This window comes from Rhagoletis zephyria, unplaced genomic scaffold (genome assembly GCF_001687245.7).
Source record: "Rhagoletis zephyria isolate East Lansing unplaced genomic scaffold, Rhagoletis_zephyria_1.1 Rzeph_scaffold_00102, whole genome shotgun sequence".
In the NCBI taxonomy this organism is placed as follows: Eukaryota; Metazoa; Arthropoda; class Insecta; order Diptera; family Tephritidae; genus Rhagoletis; species Rhagoletis zephyria.
The window spans coordinates 326,891-347,691 of record NW_016157186.1 but is presented as its reverse complement, the minus strand read 5'-3'; the positions used below and the strand labels follow the sequence as shown (position 1 = coordinate 347,691).

General features: G+C 34.8%; 1 long non-coding RNA gene across 1 annotated transcript; it reads right to left on the bottom strand.

Annotated features, from left to right (window-relative positions):
* Nucleotides 1–802: 802 nt before the first annotated feature.
* Nucleotides 803–20,355, bottom strand: LOC108376798 (uncharacterized). Its single transcript, XR_001849284.1, has 3 exons — nt 20,344–20,355; nt 14,410–14,411; nt 803–911 (listed from the first exon to the last, which is right to left on the bottom strand). It is a non-coding gene; the product is annotated as an uncharacterized LOC108376798 (long non-coding RNA).
* Nucleotides 20,356–20,801: the final 446 nt, after the last annotated feature.

Sequence of the window (20,801 nt, the reverse complement as noted above, 5' to 3'; positions counted from 1 at the left end):
TTTGTTAATTCAGAAATTATTCTACGTTTATATCTGTCTATGATGGTAACAAATTGCACGAGTGAAAGATCTTTCTCCAAGATGAAATTAATCAAAAGTCGACTTCCTTTTTTAGTGTAATATACTGTGAACATGTATTAAATTTGAAGTATTTATTCCCTTGTTACTTTATTCAATGCGTCATCTTATTCTCTAACCTTATAATTATCTACTGCAAACTATATTTTTTTTTCTGAAAGAATAGTTTGAGATTGAGACTTTAAAAAGGGCCCCCACACGTATCCCGGCCCCGGGGCCCCCACATTCTTAATCCGGCCCTGGTGCCATCTAATAAACAGTGTCGTTCTCCTTAGCCGCTTTTAAATGATGTCACAAATTATTGGCAGCGACATGAATACAGTGTAAGAAAATTCCCTCTCTATAATTGTTACCTTTAACAAAAGGTTTCTTTTTCAACTTAAACATTCCGATGTCATTCAAAATATGCTAATTTAAAAATATTTTCTTCAGTGTTCCTCCGGGGTTTTTTGATATGGCGGCAATCTACTGTTTCTTCAATTTAATAGTGTTCGCTTTGTTTTTGGAAGCGAAAAATGTTTTGCAAGTTCTTGGTCATTTCTACATTCTTTCTTCAAATATTTCTCGTACTCCAGCTCGTTTTGTTTTTCGCTCGTTTGGTTTTTCGCATCGTGCTTTTATTACATTCGTTATTTAAATTTTTTTTAATAAAATCAACAATTGATGGTGTTCATAATCATTAGCACTGAGGATTTGGTAATAACCCCTTTAATCTACGGAAATAACACTTAAGGGGGAATGCTTATTATAACAACATTCATATCTCACGTACGATGCAAGAACAACATTTTTCTCTTTGAATCGACATACTTTAAGCATTTTTGATGCTATTTCTATTAAAATTCGGAACATTTTGCATGTTTTTGATGTGTATACATCTTTGGTTTCGGCAGGGGTAAATTTTGCGAAGCTGTAACGCATAGCCCAGCAGAAAATTGCGAAGGACGTGTATTACAGCACGTGTATTATAGCAGAAAATTTTTAATTTCATTAGAAGCACCCTGTCTTTACTTGCTATTGCAAATGGTTGCATACATTTAGGCATATGCAGAGTAAGAGGAAATGCGGTTTAAATAATTATTACTTCCGATTATGCAAACTCCGTGCATGCATACGCCTATATGCCTATACCAACATACTCAAGTTTGCATTTGGATGAGCTCAAACTTTAAAAATTTAAAAATTCTTAAAACATTTTAACTGGGTCTGTTGGTAGCTTAAGAACATACATGTACATATATATGTATATATACAAATGTATGGATGATATAATAGCTGTGATCCAATCATTTTCGTGTCAAATAATGTAAAAAGTGAGAGTAAAAAGTGAGTAACAGCAAAAAGTACGAGAACAAAAAAAGCATCGGGCAAAACCTTGCAACTCCATTCTCTACACAACTCTCTAAAAACCGCTCTCATTTACAGGACTTTGGAGTACGGGATCATTTTTCCTGTAACTTCCTGCAAGTTCGTGTAAAAACCTGTAAGTTCATATTGAGTACTGGATCAGAGCTAATGCAAGATTGCACAAAGAGAAGACGAGAGTAAGAGGAACTTAGGAACAAACGAATTTACCTTCCCATTTTTCCAGTGTTGCCACACAAAAATTATCGAATTCTTCAAAAACAAATGAAATATCCTCAAAGTCCGAACAAAATTTTCTTATACAGATCTGAATATTGTGTACTGCATACTATTTACAGGTACTTAGTATAAAAATTAATTACATTCTCCAATTCAATTGGTATATTTGTTTGGTTCAAACAAAGTATCACCGGTAAATTTTATGCCTTGGTTTGTATATAATATTGCTGCACCTATATCAGTGCTCAATCTGGTCCTCAAGTCAGCCCTACACATTTTTAAAATATTAGATATACGTTCTACTAAAGCATTAGAAAAGGGGTATATTAGTAATGCAGATATAATTTTTTAATTGGGAAACTTATACGAACCTAAAGGGTCTTTTAATTCAAAAACTTTTTTCTTATAATTTTCTGGATCTAATGAAGAATCAATAAGAATATCCTTAGGATCGAACAATGCGTGTTTTCTCCATTCGTTACCGAGATTTCGCAAGTTCAAAATAAGTTGAAAATATAACGATGGAATGAAAAAAAAAATATCGATAACATTTTGAATATTTAGCAGCAAATGCAAATGTCCTTAAGAACGAAAAACACCACACAAGCGGCTTGACAAAGCAAGCGAAATATCCCTTTGCTGGACGCTATTTATGTTGTGTGGGGATGTTTGAAGGTTGGACAAGCCGAACAAAAATCAATTTTTTTTTACATTGTGAACAGGAAGAAAACTCAAATTTTTTGCTTAAACGAGTCATGTTTGCATGGTGTATGGCGAAATGGGAAAAGTAGGTTTGACAAACCGCTTGTGTGGTGTATTTCGCTCTTTATCCAACTTCGGAAAGCTTTCTGTTCAAAAATTTGCAGAGCGATTTAACAACTCTGTTGTGTAAAACACGGTTGCATTCGTTATCTGCAAACATATGGAGAGAAAATCCCTCAAACATTCCTCAAAATAAAAATACTCAAGCGCACCCGAAATTTCTCACGTTTTAAGGAATTACTCACAAAGTTGCAACACTGCATTTTTCAAACAAAAGATGGTATGATATATGTATTCATGACTGTAGAAGCATAAACAGGCGGCAGCGGTGATCCGGATCAACTCGGGAATTAAGTGCAGTTGATCCGGACTAACTCCGAGTTAATCCGGATCACCGCTGCCGCCTGTTTAAGCTTTAACGTAAACCTAGCGAAAGAAGAAGCAGAACCACAACAGATTATATTCCTTAAAGAAAAGATACATTTGGGAATATATACAAATAGAAATGCTCAAACTACAAGCAAAAAAACAATAGTTGATGCGATGTTTTCAAGAGATTTAACGCCCTTGAGTTACACGTATATACAAGTATCATATTTTATCAATCATACCGATAATTTCATGTACTAAAAAAATTAAAAACTAAAATGAGTAAAAAAATTTAATCAGCAAAATGAACAAAATTAAGTGAAATTTATGTTTAATTTCTAACCTAGCCTGCATGTGTATGTATGTAACTGAATCGCCTAATAATGGGTTTACATATAACTAGATTATTCTCATTTTTGAGCTTATCTCTCTAACCTGTAATTAGAAATAGAGATATACATACAAAATTATAATTATAAAATAATCTAAGATTGACGGTAGCAAGGAAAAGAAGTTTGTAAAGGTATTTCTAATAAAGTATTAAGTTAAAAAATATTAAAATTGCTTAATTTGTGGAGCAGAAAAAGTGACCACGGTGGCACAGAGAAGAAACTTAACTTTTCCTCTAGTTGTGATTGAGATTATATTTATATGTAAACAAACTTTTATGCTTTGCCGTACGCATATGTTTACATATCAAAATTCATGAGTACCTAGTACACACGCCTTTTTTTCGAAGAATACTATTTTTTACCAATTTTTTTAAGATCGAGGAGTAATTGTGGCTCAATGCCTATATTTTTCCGTGAAAGGGAATAACATTGGCTTTCAAAACCATTTTGTTTCATATCGAAATGTTGCTTCTGTCAAAAGCGGTACGATTAATTCGCATGGAGTGTTCAAAAAGCACACTGTGCGTCGCCATCACCACCACACCTCTACGTATGCATGAATGTAAACATTTGTGTACATGTGATCTTCCGTCTTCCTCCAACTTATGGCCTTATTTAATTGTCTCTTTTTAACCAACGCAAAATTTGCAAATGTGTTAGTAAGATAAATGAGAATGTGTTAGTTTCCATCACACAATTCTTGTAGGGCATATTGCTGTGCATGTATATGGGCAGAAATCGCCATTGAAAAAAATGTAAAAGCAATGCGGAAAATGACGATTTGCTACCAAACAGCGCAGAATTCTTAGTTCTATATATATATGTATTTTTACCAGAAAATAGGTACATTTTTTCAACCTAAATGTTATGAGAATCGAGTGTATGCATATACATACATTCCTCTAAGGGTGTAAACTGTGAAATTGTGAACAATAAGTATTTAGAATTTAACAAAAACACCTTTGAATTTGCTCTATGTCACACATATTTATGATAAGTAAAAGTAAACAAACTGACACGGCTGTGTAAAATAACGTTGAGCAATACCACCAGCCTCATCAGATTTGGGAAAGACCTCTCCGATCCGTTCGCCACCAACTGGAGTTTCAGACAGGGCGACTCCCTTTCATGTGACTTCTTTAATCTAAGGTTGGAGAAGATAATAAGAGCTGCAGAACTGAACCGCTCAGGAACAATTTACTACAAGAGCGTTCAATTGCTGGCTTATGCCGATGACATCGACATCATCGGTAACAAAAACCGCGAAGTCTGTTCTGCCTTTTCCAAGTTGGATAGGGAAGCAAAGCGAATGGATCTGGTGGTAAACAAGGACAAGACGAAGCATCTCCTGTCATCAAACAGTCAGCACATTCGAGCCTTGGCACCCACGTCACTGTTGACAGTTACAATTTCGAGAAAGTAGAGAATTTCGTTTATTTGGGAACCAGCATTAACACCGATAATAATGTCAGCATTGAAATTAAACGCAGAATCACTCTTGCCAACAAGTGCTACTTTGGACTGAGTAAGCAATTCAGGAGTAAAGTCCTCTCTCGACGTACGAAAACTACGCTCTATAAGTCACTCATCATGTCCGTGCTGGTATATGGCGCAGAAGCATGACAACATCGGATGAGGCGGCTTTTGGAGTGTTTGAGAGAAATATTTTGCGGAAGATTTAAGGGCCTTTACGCGTTGGCGACGGCGAGAACCCCAGATTATGGAACAATGAGCTGTATAAGCTTTACAACGACATGGACATAGTGCAGCAAATTAAAATACATCGGCTCCGCTGGCTTGGCCATGTCGTTCGCGCAAACCTAGACAAACATTTTTTAGAGAGTGATTAATATAGTATAAAGCTTATCACCCAAATTCATAAAAACTAGAGAAGGCTTTAAAGGTTTTATAAAGCGAGAAGTTGTATGAAAATGTTACTGTATAAAGCTCTTTAAATCTATTTCGCTATTTATGAATAAGCGGGTTTTGGTAAAAGCATGAACAGTCTAATATATAAAAATAAAAATCTCGTGTCGCGGTGTTAGTAGTCGAACTCCTCCTGAACGGTTTGACCGATCTTTATGAAATTTTTTGTGCAAATATGGTAGGTATGAGAATCAGATGTAATGTATATTTCATACTGCTAGATGCAAGGGGCGTGTCACCTCCCATACAAACCGAATTTTTCATACTGCATATCTCTGGAAATGTTCACGGTAGAGTACTCGAGCATGGTATGGAGATATGAGAAATCCATCCCATACTCTTAGAGAAAATTGCGGCTACTTTATAGGGGGGCATGGCGCATTTCAAACCCACTGAAGCTATTACGTATCTTTGTATGCATATACACTTTTGCTAGGTTATTTAAGATGGCATTGGAAATATGCCTTCTGACAACCACCAAACCGAAATATTAGAAGATAAATGCGTCACTGAATATCATGAACGTGAACTGTTGACGAAAATGTTTCAATACAAAAAATTAATTTTGGACGGGACGAAGTTCGCCGGGTCTGCTAGTATTTGCATAAAAAAAATTACTTAAAAAGTTTAACTTGAAAAACATTGTGAATGTTAAAAAAAATTCCATTAACTCAGTTTTGAACACAAAACGCGGTAGAAATTTATTATGTGCATTCATATATACGTATGAATGGACCCAGTTACGACTGCATTTGTTAATGTATGTATTTTTTTATAATACGAGTTATACGGCCGTTCGAGTCGGCCGCTATGGTGTAGTGGTAAGCAATGCGCGCTTTCACTCATCAGCACCTGGGTTCAAGCTCTGGTCAAAACAACATCCCAAAAAAATATAGAAAAAGGTTTTTTCTTAACAGCGGTCGTCCCTAGGCTGGCAATGGCAAGCCTCCGAGTGTACTTCTGCAATGAAAAACATAACAATACAATCGCCGTTCGGAGTCGGCGTAAAACTGTAGGACCCTCTGCTTTGTGTAACAACATCAAGGCGCACGCAGCGTTGCCAGGTTGACGTTTTTAACGCCATTTAGACGTTTTTTGTATCCTGTTGATGTTCGGACGTTTTTTGTGTAAAAAATGACGTTATGTAAAAAATGACGTCCTCAGTAATTTTTCTCTGTTACTAAATCTTGTAAGTAGAACTGATTTTGAATTATTTTTTTAATAAATCTTTACAAGCTTTGTTTTTTTGCAGCAGCTTTTTCAAAAGATCTTTATTCTTTGGACACAGATGACTTAAATATGATGCAAACCAAGCGTACGCGCATTTTTTTGGATTCTTGGCTGGTTTTGTGAACACTTGAGGTTAAGAGGCTTATTGCAATGTTTGCAACTGCACATTAAAAGCCAACTAGGAAGAGCTGATCTATTGCAACACGCCCGCTCGTAAAAGGACCAAAAAAACTTTAGCAGCATAAAAAGTCTGAAAAAAGTAGGCGACCTTTTTAAGGCTTCATTGAAAATGTAATGAACGTAAAAAAGGCTGAAATATTGCTATGTTCCTTCTTAGCGGAACTCCATTTAGCATTTTCGACAACCGACCACATAACCAAATGTCTACAATAAAAAAAAAATTATTAAAAATCAACGCGGTTCTTTAGCAACTTATAACTTGCACATTATTACCCTGGAATTTAATAGGCTATCAAGCTGAATACTCAAAAAAATCCTTAAAAATCTTAATAAAAAGTTGAAAATCTAGCTGATACTTTGCAGATTTTTTTTTAATTTTTGCACAAAGTCTGAAATGTGGATTGATATTTGGTTTGTTATATAATGAGCTAGGCTTTTATGGAAAAATAATAAACATTAATTAAACAAAAGAAAAACAGCCACAATCGATCAAAATGGTGATGACTGAATCAGCTGATCACAAGTGTATGTATAAAATGATTTGTATATTAACGATCTCAAACCAGTTTACAATAAATTGTAAATGGGCCCTGTCGAAAAGACATTTTAATATACCTTACATATGTACAACTTATGCACCTTTGTATACAATAAAAGTTAAATAAGAACAATTATTTGCGCATGCATTTGAAAAAGACGTTTTTGGGTAGACAATGACGTTTTTTTAGAACAAGAGGGACGTTTTCTCATGCCGAAGGCCTGGCAACACTGGGCGCACGCAACAAGTCGGAGGAGGAGCGCGGCCAAACACTAACATATGTGTAAGCGCCAAACTATTATTATTATTATACAGCTGGTCAATTATTGTTAAATGACAGAAACAGTACCACTTTCCCTACTTGTGTAAGTATGCCAAATCGTCACATTGTTGTTCTATTTGGTTAACAATGGCTTTTGAACCACACGCGACTTCTGTATCAATCAATCGCGTGGAAATTGATCGCATTAATTTACTTCTTTCTAAGATATGATGAGAATTTTTCATAATCATACCACGGATTGAAATTTTATTTAGAGATAATATCATTCGATAATGTAGTAGAATAGCAATTGCGGTTGACTTGGCCGAGTGGTTGGATGTAGATGCACACGTGGTGTGAGTGTTTCAGTGCAGGGATGATTAACGAATGTTCATGCACCCGTGAGCGTGAGTGACGTGAGCCAAGGTCAAATCACGTAATCTCATGTCAATAAATTTTAATCAATCAAAAATTTTAATTAATTAATAAATTTTTTTGTTTAAAATGTCAAGCAAAAGAAATTATAGATATGATTTGAACATAGCTTGTTTACTAAAGCGGCAGTAATTGTTAAAAATGTTAATTATAAGTAGAAAAAAGCGACTTATTAAAAAGAGATAACAAAAGCACATACATAGATGGTTGTGCCTAAAGGCGCTAAAAGCGAGATGTGGAAGAATTTTCGTTTGGTGGAGGGTGAAGGCAACGCAGGGCTAAACTCTTCTTGCAACTAATTACTTTTTTATACATACATCCACAAAAGTTACTGCAAAATTTAGCAAATATTTCTGGCGCGCAGAAAACGTTAGACTGGTTTTAATTAAACAAAGTTCCTCAGCACGCGATAATTATTTTTCAGGACTAAGAAAAAAAATCAATATCTTATACCTTAAATGCTGCAAAAGTAAAAAATAAAAACATTTGGGTTTTATGAACGTGATCACGCATGAGTTACGTGAGTCCGATAATTTTGTGCATGTGTGAGCGTGATTGTGCGCGACTTAATTTAAACTCGCTCACGCGCGCATCTCTAGTTTGATCCCTTGCCCGGGTATAATCTAAAAATGAAAGACAAGTTTTTTCTAACATTGCCTCAGCAGGCAAACCTATGAGTAGACATACTTGTGCTATGGAAAACTTTTTCTTAAAAAACTTTATCTTTTGGAAGCGATGAAAAATTTTAAATTAAAGGTATCCACAAACTTGTGCAATTCTACCGGTGCGAATCTGTTCTGACAAAAATTACAACAATGCCGTTCATAGTTTTAAATGAGGAACCTCACACTAGTGCGATTTCGCTGCAGCGATTTATTCGAACATTCACATTTCTTCTTTTCGTCGTGCCGAAATCGCAGACCCACGCGTTCGGAGAACTAAAAAGAATTTAAACAAAAATTAACGTAAGAGAACAAAACATGTTGATTGTACAAAAGCTAAGAATTTTATTGTTTAATGAAAATAATTTTTTGTCTGTTTAGAAAGATGACATTTTTCACTGCGATAGTATCGCATAGATGTGTGCGTGCTTGCGTTATCGAACTAGTAAACTCTGTAGCATCAAAAACGGTGCGGACTCGCTCCGACGGAATCGCACAGATGTGTGGATACCCTAGTACTTGTGTGACAACAACAAAACGGACTTCACAAATGGTAGGAGAGAAGCTCGGCCAAAAATGAAAGCTTCGTGCTTGTTGTAACAAGTAAGAAAGTCTAAGTTCGGGCGGCGCAAGTATTAAATATATGACTTTCACCTTTCCGAAAGCTACCGCTACATGGCAAGCCGGGGTGTATCAATTTTGAGTAGTCCTTAAATTTCGAAATATTGAAGTTTCAAGCAGTTCAAAAATTTACCGTTATATGAAAAGTGACCTCAATTTTAGTCCGATTTGAATAATTTATGTGCCAAGCACAATAACCATACCGAATTTGGTACAAATTGGTAGAACGGTTACAGAGATACATATATGTGATCATAAGTTGGCGCTCGTTTCCCAAAATTTTATCATAAACGTATTTCTTGGTAAAGAATTGTTGTAAGCATCAATTTTGAATAAATTAGCCTTAATATATACTGATTTATCGAAGATTTTGTATTTCCCTAAATTACCGTTATATGGGATGTGGGCGTGGTTATTGTCCGATTTTAAAAAAATTTCGGACATTTGGTATGCTGTGGCAAGGCCAATAACTGTGCCTAATTTGGAAGAGATTGGTGCAGCCGTTACCAAGATATACACATGTAACCATAAGTGGGCGTGGCTATGCCCATTTTCCAAAAATGTATAATATTCTTATTTCTCGTCTTAAATTTATTTTAAATATCAATTTTGAGTGGATAATCTTCAGTAATTACTAAAATATCGCAGTTTTCGTATTTCTGAAAATTACCGTTATATGGGAAGTGGGCGTGGTTACAGTCCGATTTCGCCCATTTACAATACCAACGTACCTTGGATAAAAGGAAACCTACATACCCAATTTCGTTGAGATATCTCAATTTTTTCTCGAGTTATAGTGTATAGGGACGGTCGGACAGACAGACATGGCTTAATCGACTTCTCTATTCATTCTGAGCATTTATGTATACATTTGTCTATATCTAGCTCCATTCGTTTTGGCTGTTACAAACAACCGTTATTTGAACAAAGTTAATATACCCTTGTGCACAAGTGCACTCGGGTATAAAAATAACTCGTTAGGACACGTACATATGTATCTATGTATTCAGGGAACTGCGGTTTATTTTAATGAAACTTCTATCGAATCTTTAGTGATCTGCTTTTATAATATGAATTTAAGTTTTCCGTTTTTTTTTCTTAAAATCAATATTCGACATCTTTCATCAAATTAATAAACGCTATCATCACTCTATAAAAATTTATTATATCTCGACTAATTTTTTACACAGTACAAGTTTTAAATATTTTGTGATAGGATAAATAAAATATCATTCAAGCTTTACATAAATCGTGAAAAACTGCGCTCGAAGTAAATGAGCAATTTCTGAAAGCTTTTTATGGTTATGTGATTTTTGCCTGTAAAATAAAAAATGTTTGTTGAGTTAAACTTTGGAATTTTTTGTGTCAAAAACTTGGCACGAGTATGCACGTAAATTTGCATATTAACCATTTAATTTGCTTAGTGGAATTTTTCTTCTTCGAAATCTGATTTCTTCAAAAATATTCCAGTTAATGCGCGTATGAACAAAGCGAATTATTTGAGGTGAAAAGCAGAGCAAATACTACCATTGACTGACAACCGTGCGCATGCGCACCGAATTTTAAATAAACAAGCAAACGAAAGTGAAGAGTTTGCAAATAAATTGTTTAAGCAATTGGCGCTGCTGCCGAAAATCAGCGCAGGTGATTTTGCCAGACGCGGAGACAGGCAATTTGTGTTACGGTAGCCGTCAGCTCAAGGCATTGAAACCGAATTACTCGTATGTTATTACATACATATGTACATATGTTTATATTGTAGGTACAGTGGAGCCTCTTTTAACGAACACAGTTCGTTCCAGAATCTTGTTAGTTATCCGAAACGTGCACAATAGAGCAATTCATCTAAACGCGTAAATGCATCGTAACCACTTAAAACTACTTGATTTTATATAGTAAGTTTAACTGAATTACTAAAATATGTCAATATCTACTTTTATTGAAAGTTACATAATATACATACATACATATGTACCAACATTTGAAGGAGCTGAATATAGTACGAAACGAAAATCTGCAATGGATCAAACGAAAAAATTACTTTTGTGATACCTAATATACACTAACGTGTGTATATGTATTTCTCAGTAATACTTATGTACATTGGCGTGTCCGTTATTTCCCAAATTGGTTTTCCTGCTGCAGCCCACTATGATCTGAAATTCAAATTTTTTGGCATAAATTAGAAGGAGTGGTACTAGGCCATTGAAATTTCGCATACAGGTTATATATGACTTAGTTAAGAAAAATTCCAAGAATGGATGAAATCGGTCATTCCCCAGGGGTACCTCCCTTGGACCTATAGTAAAAATTTTTGAATTTCAGCTCCAAAAATTGCGATATCTTCACGAAAATTGGTAAATATGTTATTCTCGTAATACGCATCGACGATACCAAAAATAGTTGAAATCGGCCAGTCCCTAGGAGTACCTCCCTTGGACCTATAGTAAAAATTTGGTTTCATAAAATGAAAAATTTGCTTATGATAAGCAAAAGTGGTCAAATAATTTTATTATCCAAATATTTATACATATGTTTTTACTGAAACAATTATTTTTATAATAACATTGACTGTACATCTGAAATGAGAGAGAAGTTACAGAATTATTAAATTCACTTGAATATAATATAAAAAGTTATATGTACCAAGCAAATCATTCGAAATCACAGTCTTCCGTATCTAAAACTAAAGCGTTCTCCACAACGTCTGCTTCCGATATATCGGAATCAGAATTATCCGAATCGTATTCAGATCCCCCTGGCAAGTGGTTGAAAATTTGAAGCTCACTTGAAGGTGCAAGCAATTGTATTATTTCTTCTGGTAGCTTCTCTCTTTTCCGATATTTTTCTCTAGCGGATAAAGACGAGCTGGAAAGAAGGGGGTCTGATGAATCCATTGCTCTATTGAAAACATCAGTCATATTATTTTTTCTTGTATTTTTTCTTGCATGTGCGTTGCGATCTCTCTTGTATAATTTATTTCGAGCTTCTGACGCATTTTCACCAAAACAACCAACAGGAATTCCGCAATTTTTTATAATCTGTGAGCCGTGAACTAATATTTTATGAACTGTTGCTGACATTGGAAACCATAAATATTTTTCCATGTACAAGAAGGCAGTTCTTTTGCAAAAATCTTCAAACTTTGTGGTATCTATAGGATACTCGCAGGAAATAGCAATTAATATAACTCTAAAGTTATTCAAAATTTCTATATCAATATTTGTAATTAAAGAAAAGAGTTCCAAATTGTTAAATGCTTTCCTGGCAGTATTGCCGTCATTTGATGTTCCACTACCATTTGCTTTAGGCTTATCTACATGAAGGCCCATTTCTTCCCAAAACCTCTTTTGTACTTCTTGTTTACGAAGTTGGAATGCTTCTTTATCTGAAGCTTCCCTTATTTGCCACTTTTTTAATTCGATTCTATAAGCAATGTGTACAACGAATTCAAATACTCGAATCCATGCATGTAGTGGGCTAATACCATATCTAAGGGATGTAAGTTTGGGTTTAAAAACATCAGAATTAAAATTTTTAGTTGTTACGAATTGTTTTGGTGTAGCACCACATATTGGGCATTTTTGATTAGAATTGGTGTTAGTTATAACATTTAGTACTTTTCCATCAATCAAAGTCATATGCAAATCATAATTGACAATAATTTTTTCTCCGTTTTCAAGGTAATATTCAAATGGATTTAAATAAGATATTTGCATATCTAGCTGACTATTTTCTGATAGAATTAGAGCTGTAGATTCTTTTGCTAATTGATTTTTAATGGCCTGCAAAACCGCACTGATTGCGTAGTGCGATTCCTCCAAATAATTTTGCCAGAACTGTCCAACATTTGTAAAGGTATAATGGTAGTTACAAACAGTGATTGGTCAAAAAGTTGAGGTGTACTTGTCTCAAACCTTTGTTTAAACATACTTTGTCCCGTTGTACCGTCAAACCCATAGCTAGCAATTAAAACAACATTCGAAATTTCTGCCATGACGTGCAAAACATCTTTTTGGAATAAAAGAATGCGTTGTGCGGTATGGTCTAAGAGATTTTGCAGTGATACTTCTGCTGAAGACTCCGACACAGATATCTCCTTAGGCCGGCAAAGTAGCTTGCATTTAATTACTTCCTCATAGCTTGGATATATATTGCAATTCCTTTCTTTATTTAACAACCTCATGTTGATATATTGTCTTTTGCTTAAATCATTTTCAAGTAAAAATGCGAGAGCTTCTTCCGGAGTTAGTGGAACTGCTTCGGGTTTTTTGGAGGTAACAGCTTTTCTTATTTCGCTTTGTTCTACTTGATGTGCAGTTTTCTTTAAAATAAATGCTAAATCACTTGTTTTGATTTTTTTGCCGCCACAGTAGCTGCATGAATCAAAAAATCAACATCGTCATTGTTTTCACAAGAAAGATCACTTGCCAGCTTCCTCTTAAGCCGATCTTTTGCATCTGTGTAACTAACCTTTGGTCGTCCTGCTTTACTTGAACAGGGTTTTTCAAAATCATTCTCAGAAATTTCAATATAGTGTTGAAACCCACTAGGGGTATTTCTCTTTAAATCTATTAACCATACGATTACATTTTGATAATTTTTGGCTAACATATGCTAATAAATTTTGTATTTTTTTTCTTATTTCATCTTTTTTCTTTAAACTTAACTCATTAGTATTAATTTTTTTAAAAACCCAATCCAAAACAACATTAGTTTTGCGATCGCCCTCTATCCAAACTCCAAGCATTTCTTCGTGTTGGAATTTAAAGGTTGCTGAAAATTACAAATATACTTAAATGGGGCAAAAACGGGTCAATGTTACATACATGATTTTAAAGAACATACCCCAAACTTCCACAGAACATAAAAATCTGGAACAATACGGGACAATACACACAACTTTCACTCCACAGAACACAGGTTAATACGAAATTTTCGGTTAAAAAAGCTATCAAACAAAACTCCACACTATACAGATATAACACAATAAACCACATTTTTTTCCATTAAGTTAAAAAATAGATACCTTTCTTATATTCTTCCATTATAAATTTATTTCTTTTTTTTCCTTTTTAACTATTATCGAACAGCTGTTTTCTTACAATATTTTACTGAACTGTTTACAAGTTTGTTGTTGCTTCAGAAGCATCATGCTTTACAGCTCATATTTAGAACAGAGTTGCCATATCCAAATAATTTATTGTATATTTTAGACCACTAAAATGACTCAANTATCGAACAGCTGTTTTCTTACAATATTTTACTGAACTGTTTACAAGTTTGTTGTTGCTTCAGAAGCATCATGCTTTACAGCTCATATTTAGAACAGAGTTGCCATATCCAAATAATTTATTGTATATTTTAGACCACTGAAGTGACTCAGTTAATACTGTGTACCTATTTTTTTGAAATAAGAAAAAATAATTTTTGGATTTATGCCAAAAAATTTGAATTTCAGACCATTGTGCAGCCCCATGAATTTTTATTACGGGTTTTTTGGACGTTTTGCAATTTAATTTTTTTCTGATACAATTAAAGATATAGCAAATACAGCTGGTAATTTATTTATTTTATATGGGACGCCAAATGTTCTGTATTTCTTTTAATGTCCTGCATTTGTCCCGTATTCACTTTTGTGTTCAAATCAACAAAATCCCGATTCCATATGCGCCTCGCTGACGTAGATTGGGCTTTTAGGGTTAAGTGATATTGGTATATGTATGATGGTAATTTTCTCCATAAACAGTTATTATTTTCTAACCAGAACGCCTGTGATTGGATACATACAGTGACCAAAATATAAATTAGGACTTCACATTTTAGCAAGGCTTGGCTATTTGTCTTTAGTTTATTTAATCATTATTATATTTTATGAAAGTTAAGCTCTTTTCATAACAAAACCCACATAAATCCAAATTTTAGACTTTGTCCAAAAAAACTATAAAAATTAATTATGCAATGTTTCACCAAAAATTCAACCTTGTAATTAGAATCTTAAAAAAAAGTGGTTTGCAGCTTTGTAGGTCATTAAAATTTAGTATAATAAAGTGCAAGTGGAAAGTGCTGCCCATTTACTTCTCTTTTAAAAAGTTGTCGNCACCAAAAATTCAACCTTGTAATTAGAATCTTAAAAAAAAGTGGTTTGCAGCTTTGTAGGTCATTAAAATTTAGTATAATAAAGTGCAAGTGGAAAGTGCTGCCCATTTTCTTCTCTTTTAAAAAGTTGTCGAACATACTTTGTATGAAAAAAATGCGCAACACCGCCACCAAAAAAAAAACTGCCAAAACTTAACGGTAAGTCCTAACGACTTCAAAATTGCACTTTATTATACATACTAAATTTAACGAATCTTTTTAAACAAATTTTGCGGGGAAAAAATCTCGAGAAAAATATCCTACAAATTTGTGATGTTACTATAAGGATGCTGTTTTAGGCATAATACATCTAGGGTCATTGAAGAAGGCTTTAAGATGTGTAGTTTTTTTTGCAAAAAATTTGCACAATTATTTTTTCCCCGTATTCGGCTCCCATAAATATGATCACCGTAGTAATAGCGGACAGCCTAATATGTATGTTTGTGCGTATGAAAATCTCATGTGTTAAGTATCTAGTTTTCTCGAATGAGCGACATGTGCACAATTATTTATAATCTTAGCGCTCAACAAAAATACTGCAGATTTTATACCCCCACTTCACGACATCACTCAAACGTAATATGACCAACTATTTCATAGCTGAAAGAAGTACAGCTTACGTTGGGTTAAGTTAACGGCGCGAGCTGATTACGAAATTTCGAATGCAGCTAATTTCGATCCCTGAGAGCTCAGTATTTGTTCAGAAGTGCGAGCCAAAATGTCTCCATCTTAGCATTGCGAAGGTTGGACAGTTAAAAGAAAATGTGGAGATGATTCCACTTCATTTTTTTCTTTTTTGTGCATGTGTGAGCGTGATTGTGCGCGCCTTAACTTAAACTCGCTCACGCGCGCATCTCTAGTTCGATCCCTTGCCTGCGTATAATCTAAAAATGAAAGACAAGTTTTTTCTAACATTGCCTCAGCAGGCAAACATATGAGTAGACATACTTGTGCTATGGAAAACTTTTTCTTAAAAAACTTTATCTTTTGGAAGCGATGAAAAATTTTAAATTAAAGGTATCCACAAACTTGTGCAATTCTGCCGGTGCGAATCTGTTCTGACAAAAATTACAACAATGCCGTTCATAGTTTTAAATGAGGAACCTCACACTAGTGCGATTTCGCTGCAGCGATTTATTCGAACATTCACATTTCTTCTTTTCGTCGTGCCGAAATCGCAGACCCACGCGTTCGGAGAACTAAAAAGAATTTAAACAAAAATTAACGTAAGAGAACAAAACATGTTGATTGTACAAAAGCTAAGAATTTTATTGTTTGATGAAAATTATTTTTTGTCTGTTTAGAAAGATGACATTTTTCACTGCGATAGCATCGCATAGATGTGTGCGTGCTTGCGTTATCGAACTAGTAAACTCTCTCCACTTAATCTTCTTCTTGACAGCTGATACAAAAGGGTCAGTTGTAATTTCTAGTCTGGCCGCATGAATACCAATCGCACAATGGCCTGTCAGAACCCCCATCACTAGCCCTTGAGAGGTAACGTGTTTAATAGTGCCCTATAAAAACATTTACTGCAGCAGAGAAACGTCTTATTTTCCTTTTTCATGTCACAAAAAGTCCCGGTTTCCCTCAGCCTAATAGCAGTTCGTGCTGCGACAATTCTGTCTGGAATATGGAATGTTAGCGTAGGTGTGGTTCCTAATGCTCCGCTAATTCCTGTTTTACAAGTGAAGACTTCTTAGTGAGTTCCACCAGACAAGGGCTCCTTGATGCAACATGGGATTAAATCTGGTTTCCTAGAGCGAATGAATAATTTTTAATTTTACCGATAGCTCCCCTACATCAGTACAAGGTAACCGACATATTTCCTACCCTTTCCTCAATGTTAGGCTTCCATAACAGCCGCCGTTGTTCGCCCATCTTGTTACCTGTCTCAGGTAACCTTGAGCCAGATCGAAAAGGATGTATAGAAATCGTCCCGCATCATCTACATAGGCGATAACCCGACAGCTCACTTTTTCCAGTTCCTCTAGAAGGTCGTTTACAACCGCAATCCAGAGAGGGGGAGTTCTGTCACGTAGTAAGCTGCAGATAAGCCTTGTAAGGTTGGTTTCAAACCCCAGATTATGAATATACTTGACCTTTTCCGGCCTTCAGGATCAACGCGACACTGACTACCCTGCAAGCCTTGAGGATGTACCCGGTCCTCACGCAGTTCGCATAAATAGGATCCATCTAATTGCAGACACCTTCAGAGCCCTTTTCAGCTGCGCTGGTATGATGCCATCGGTCCCGACAACTTTATTGGTTTGAACGAATTTATATTTGAACGCAAAAACATTTATATCATGCATCAAAAAGTGCGATAGCGATCCGAAAATTGTCGCTAACTGGTTACATAATCTCGCTCCTGAAGTACAAAATATCGCAAAGAAGTACATTGGAATGTACTTCGAAGTACGAACTACCATAATGAAAAGAGAAGTACTGTACTTCCGAAAGAAGTACGGTTGGTCACATTACTCATACGCCATGTGCGTCGCTCGACCACCAAGTATTCTGTACAGTGTACCAAAGAACGTAAATCTATAATAAGAGACAACACGTTATAATTGTAACGAGTGGAAATATCAGGAGCGAGCTTTCTCTTTTGCCGAAATACGATTTGTGATTGGGTGAAAAGAGAGAGCCATAAATTCACTTTTAAAATTTACATGGCTCATATTTAATTGTACCCTTATTTGTTTCAGAGACACAAAATTTTATGCAAAAAGCCAAAAAATCCCGTGTTATTAAAATTAGAAATTTGACATGTTTTGGGTACGGTTTAATTTGAAAATTAACGGCCATATTATTTACCTGTCGTTATTCCTTCTTATTCAACGGTTAAGTTCTCAGTATATCCAGTAAACAAACTTAGCTATTTTTTTCCACCAAATTTGGTCCCCATAAAGGACTAGTGTCGCAAGCAACGCTTTTTCGGCAATTAGAGTGTTGTGCAGCTATTTAATGTGGTGAAAATTATTTAAGCACTGGAGAGATTTATTCACATGAAATTGGAGATAGGGCAGATAGATTTACTTTAAATAAATTGTGAATCTGCGAAAATATCTTTTCAGCAGATGAATATGTTTTTTAACTTTTTTCCCGAAAATTTACATACAGGTTCGAAATTATGCGAGTAACATTCAAATATCGTCGCTTGGATGGAAAATTGCCGGAAGCGTCATTTTGACAATTTGTAGTTATTGATGCAGCTATATATTTTAGAGTAAGATATTTAGATTTTTTGTTAACTGGTTTTTGGATATATTCTTTAGTTTCCAAGTAATTGACTAAAATGTTTTCGGCTATTTGGTACAAATTGCGTTAGTATTCCTGTTGTACTAAACTAATCAAGATCTTTCAAATAGAGCTACCGGTTCTTCTTTAGTTTCCGACATATTCAGCTTATCATGAGTTTCATTTTCTAGAACCGGGTTTCTTTTTCACTTTTCGTTTGCGTGTATTCACTACAGGTGGATGAAAAAATTGTTGGCGAAACTCACGATCACGCTGATTAGTAAAAAGCATCGTTAATTTATAAAAAATTGTTATCACTTTTTGGCGTATATTATTAAAACTGACTGCAAATTTTTTGACAAATGTCGTATACGACAAAATTTTATTAAACTCATAGATGGTTGACACTAAACTAAAAAAATAAGATAATTTAAGAATTTCGTGAACTAGTACATAGCATTCTCCGAGACTTTGGAAAAGATCTGTAGTCGTGTTTCTGAGAAAATGCATTCTAAACTTCAATCGTGAGGTACCGAAAGTAACTTGTGACAATCTTTTATCCAGGCGACGATATAATATTTAGCTAAAATATACATCTAAATAAGTTATAATTGTCATTATTTTCGCAGTTGGAGTATATGCCAGACGAGTAACAGGTATATACATACAGGTGTACCTAAATTAGCGCGTTGAGCTTGTATATTTATCTCTCTCTAACGCATTAATTCTATATACGTCAGCACCAACGCCCGACAAAGTTACCCTGCAGGGAAACCGCGGACTAGTGAATCAAATTTGTAGTTCCGTACTAGGTCTTTATCGCCAAAAAGGAACTAGTCCGATATGAACTAAATCCCCACCAGTCCAAAATCGGAGAAAAGTGGTACTTTTAAAAAACTAATTTATTTCAGTTTTTTCACTAGAAATCGATATCTAAAGTGTCGAATTTAGAACTAATTCGGAGCTATCGAATAAGGGATGCAGCGGGGGGCTTGTTTACTTTACATAGATATGTGTTCGGCGGCTTTTTCGTTCAAATACGCTTCTATTCTGCGCTTCGCAGATGCTTTTTCATAGCTTGGTAATACAAAACTAGAATTTGTGTTAACATTTCAACATCTTGGGACCGTCTGGAATCTAAGAAATAACAGCGAGCACCTCTGCAAACTCAGCTACAGCTAAAGGTATGTAAACGTACATTTCTTACAATCATTCAAACAAATTTAATTTCAAATTGAAAACACATTNAAAGGGATGCAGCGGGGGGCAATTGACACTTCTTAGGACATCGCCATGTTAAATTCGCCAGTTGCTTGCATGCAAAAGAGATTTATCGCGAACCAGTACTGGGTCTAAATGTACTAGAAGCGCACCAGTTCAGAGCTAGAGATTTTCCCCACAGGGTATATCTGTATTAAATAATGGCTCTATTGCAAAATATTCATGAAATGTATTCGTAGATTTTTATTTACTTCATTTCATACATTAGTATTGATCTGAATGTTTTTTACTGAATACCAGGAATATATATTTAATAAAAAACTATTTCATTTAAGCTTTACCAACTTTTAGTTGCTCGGTGCTAATTTTGGAACGCTTCATGAAATATTTTCATAGACGGTAAATGCAACCCTGGGTGCATCATTAATGAGCTGGAAAACCAAAACAAATAAAAAAATTCCATCTGAACCAACATTCCCAAAAATTATAAAGCAAAACAAAAACAAGTTTTCAAATTTATATGCACTGTTATTTTTATTATTGCAATACAGTTTCAGTTCTTCGAACATTTTCCACATTATGCTTTTAAAGCTAGTAGTTTTCGATCCTATTTGCTCTTTTTTTTCAGTTCTGAATTTAGGTAGGTTTTATGGGAACTTACTGTGGGTGCATATATACCACATTTTGTAAATAGTTACAGACTTCAACTGAATTGTGTTATTTAATTTTATTTTACAATGAATAATGAATTTAATTTGTGCAATTTTTTATGTTTACTAGATGTAAGACAATTTTTAATTTTCTTTATATATTGCATGCTTTAGTTTTAATTATTTTTATGTTAAGTTGTAAAGTTGAAAATAGGCTTCTTCGCGTCTAAAAGCATACCTCACAGGTGGTGTGGAAAATGCAAGAACAAATATAAATGGAATAATTTTCGAAATTAGGAAATGGTTATTGGTATTTTCCATCTCAAAGGTGATCATTAATTTGAACGTTATTTAAGCTGCCTTTGCACGGTAGATTTTTGCCGTTTAACTAAAATCTACCCGTGTAAATTGCAATTCAACCGTAAAATATAAGCGTTTTGGCTGGTCGATATCTCAGTCAATTTTCCAATCGACAAAAATCGACCCGTGTAAAGGCAACTTCAGGAATTT